The following is a 3,725-nucleotide window of genomic DNA, read 5'->3' on the forward strand; positions in this document are numbered from 1 at the left end:
TATCCAAAAGTTATGAGATGAAATAATTAAACTCTCGAATTTAAGTTTCTTGGATTAATTAACAACACAATTTATTATATCATAACAAATTCTCCTTTATGCTATGAAATATTTACTTTTTTGTTTTGTATACAATATGATAGTTCCATAAGGCAATAGTTTATGTTTTTTTCTTTAAAATATTAGTCAATAGTTCCATACGGCTAAAGATGTTTGGGCACTTGTCTTCCACTAATGCTCTGAATAAGAAAATAGTAAAAATAAAAAGAAGAGATTCCAAAGAAAAGAAGTTTTTGTTATCAGAAGCAGAATTAACTGCATGCATTCAAAAGAAGATGAGTGAAAGTCTGTTGTTTTCTAAGTTCCTGGCCTTTTGATCATTGCAGTGCATGCAAAGTTGATTTCTACTTCAATTTTCTTTCAACCCAAAAAAAGAAAAAAAGAATCTTCACCGATTTTGTTAATGTCTGTAATATATTTTGGCTGGATCAGAATAGAAGCTCTGTCTTGGCTCCTCAAAGTTCATGTATATTTCCTTAGGTATGTCAATGTTCATCCTCTTCTTCAGTGGTTTATTTGTCTTGGTTTTACATTTGAGTATAGATATTTGCAAGTTTAGATGCACTGACACATATTTTCTATTTTCAAATGAAGTTATTCTTTTCATCTTAGATTGACACATATTTGTAGTTTCTTAATTCCCTTGGTTACTTGATTTCTACTTGAGTTTTCTTTGAACAATATAGAAAAGCTTGGCCTTGGCTACTGAAACTTCATCTTTCATTTGTATATACGTTCATATTTTCTTCGATGGCTTATTTTTGTCTTGGTTTTTGCGTTTCAGTGTACATCTGCAATCTTTACATGCAAAATTGGCACTGTGTTATTTTCTACGTCCAAATTAACTGTTTTGATCTTCTACAGTTACACTACACCCACGGTATCTGTGTGAAGCAGAGAGCTAAGAACTTGTATTGTCTCTTACCCTTTCACATTCAAGTAGAGAAAACAGAGACGTAAGTTTTAAGAAAGGATTTCAGTAGCTTTTCCACTATTAGTTTGCTTACATAAGCTCATCTCTTTGCTTTAGGGAAAGAAAAAAAAATTCCTCTTGGCTTAAGAGTTTCTTCTTTCCATGTTCTTAGCATCTGAGTTGCTCTGTCTACTCTGCTTTTTCTGTTTTGCTCTGTCAGAAATAGAATTATCTATATGCATCGAAAAGAAGATAAGTGACAGTTTTCTGAACTTCAAAAGAAAAAAGAAATCACCGACTTTGTGAGATCAAAATAGAAGCTGCTCTGTCTTTCTCCTGAAAATTCATCTATAGCTTTCCTTGGTATGTTAATGTTCATCTTTCTCTTCTGTGATTTATTTGTTTGGTGTTACATTTGACTAGATATTTGTAGATTTTTTTTGTTTGCAAGCTGATCTCTTGGGTTTAGAAAACAAGTTATTTTTTGGACAAGTACTTCGTAAATAGTTCTTAACTGTTTTTGTCTCTTTGTAAAACTTTTTACTCATCGAAGTTGCTTTTCAATCTCAGATCACCAAAGAATGGCTGCTGAATTTGCTGCTGCTGCCAATACCGTAGGGAATCTGGCAACAGAATACGCATCACCCTATCTCACTTGCTATTTCCGTTTTGGCAAAATTGTTGAAGATTTCAAGAAGCAGCGAAAAGCACTTCAATAAAAAAAAGATCAGGTGCAAGATGATGTCGATGAGGCTGTGAGGCAAACTGAGGTAATTAAGAAGGACGTTGAGGAGTGGCTAACAAAGGCAGAGATAGAATTGGGAGAAGCTCAGAGTTTGGAGGAAGAAATAGAGCGTAACAAGTGTTTCAATTGGTGTCCTAGTTGCGGCTGGCGATACTGCTTAAGTATCAAAATAGCAAAGAAGACGCTTTATATCTCTCAACTTTTAGCAGAGACATGTAATTTCCAACGAGTCGGCCAGCGTCCTCCTCTTCCAAGATTAGAGTTCATTCCATCTAAAGATTTCATGCCTTCTGAATCCTCGAATTCTGCTTTCAAAGAGATCATGGAGGCTTTGAAAAAGGATGATGTGAACATGATGGGTCTATATGGGATGGGAGGAGTGGGTAAAACCACTTTGGCAAAAGAAGTGGGAAGGCAAGTCAAGCGACTCTTTGATGAAGTCGTGATTGTAACCGTGTCCCAAACTCCAAGCATCAACAATATTCAAGATAAATTTGAAGACTTCCTACATTTAAAATTTCAAATGACGACTATAGAAGGAAGAGCAGAACAATTGTAGTTGAGAATAAAAGACATGAAGAACATCCTTATAATCCTTGACGATGTTTGGGAAGAACTTGAATTGAAAGCTATAGGAATTCCATTCGGTGATGATCACAAGGGTTTGCAAAATTTTTTTAACCGCGCGTCTTCAACAAGTTTGCACTCGAATGAATTGTCAAAAGGAAGTTCAGCTCAATATCTTATCTAAAAATGAAGCGTGGGCTTTATTCAAAGATAAAGCTGGTGTAGAAGATGACTCTCCCACCTTGAAGGTAGCCAAGGAGTTTGCTCGTGAATGCAATGGTTTGCCTCTTGCAATTGTAACTGTGGCAAAAGCTCTAAAAGGCAAAAATCTAAATGGGTGGATAGCAGCAAATCAACGATTCAAGGACTCAAGACATTCGGATAATCAAGATGTTTGTGGAGGTATCTATAGCCTTGGGCTTAGTTATGATTATTTGGAGAACGACAACATCCAATCTTGTTTCTTGTTATGTTCCCTTTTTCCTGAAGATTATGTTATAAAAATTGAGATGTTGATTATATGTGGAATTGGTCAAGAATTGTTCAGTAATGTTGACTCAATTGAAGTCTTTAAGGAGGGAAATTCATGAAGCAGAAACTACACTCCAACAGTCCAGTTTGTTATTAAAAGCTTATGATGAAGAATCTGTAAAAATGCATGATGTGATGCGTGATTTTGGTCATTTGATAGTATCGAGAGGAGAAAATAAATTCATGGTAAAGGATGGGTTGATGAAACGGCCTATAAGTGAAAGTTTTGAATGTTGTACGACAATCTCTTTATGGAACATTGAGATTAATCATCTTCCTAACAAAGTGAAATTTTCAAAACTCAAGATTTTGTTTATCAAAGGAAAGAAGTCATTGAGAGTTCCGTGTGCATTTTTTGAAAGAATGACAACTCTTCGAGTTTTACTTCTCCAAGATGTTGTATTCACATTGGAAGCACTTCAATTCTTGGCAAATCTTCGAACTCTGTGCTTTATAAATTGCAAGCTCCAGAACATCTCATCATTGAGGAATGTGGAAAACCTCGAGGTTTTGGCATTGCTTCAGACTAATATTCAAGAACTTCCAGAAGAATTTGTGGAATTACTAAATTAAAATCACTATATTTTTCTCACAGTGGAGTGTTATATAGCTATTTCCCCACTAGCTTACTATCAAGGTAGTACTAAAATGAGATTAAAATTGTTTATCTTATTGTTTTGAGTTGAGTATTTAATTTTATGTTATTTACTTCTCTTTTTTTTCCTATTATTTACTTTATTAAGTATTTTGATTTTGATTATCACAAAGACATATATATCTAGCATGAGCTTTTGGCCACTCCTATTATTATGAAACATTGCAACCCATAGTACAAAAGTAACTTTAAGAATGAAGAAATAAAAAAGTTCGTTATCTTATTCATTTCATTCGGTTGAAAGTGCTATTATT

The 3,725-nt window shown here is 34.3% G+C and overlaps 1 pseudogene; it reads left to right on the forward strand.

Annotated features, from left to right (window-relative positions):
- On the forward strand, positions 1,555–3,389 carry LOC18594920 (annotated as a pseudogene).

This window comes from Theobroma cacao, chromosome 7, assembly GCF_000208745.1.
Source record: "Theobroma cacao cultivar B97-61/B2 chromosome 7, Criollo_cocoa_genome_V2, whole genome shotgun sequence".
In the NCBI taxonomy this organism is placed as follows: domain Eukaryota; kingdom Viridiplantae; phylum Streptophyta; class Magnoliopsida; order Malvales; family Malvaceae; genus Theobroma; species Theobroma cacao.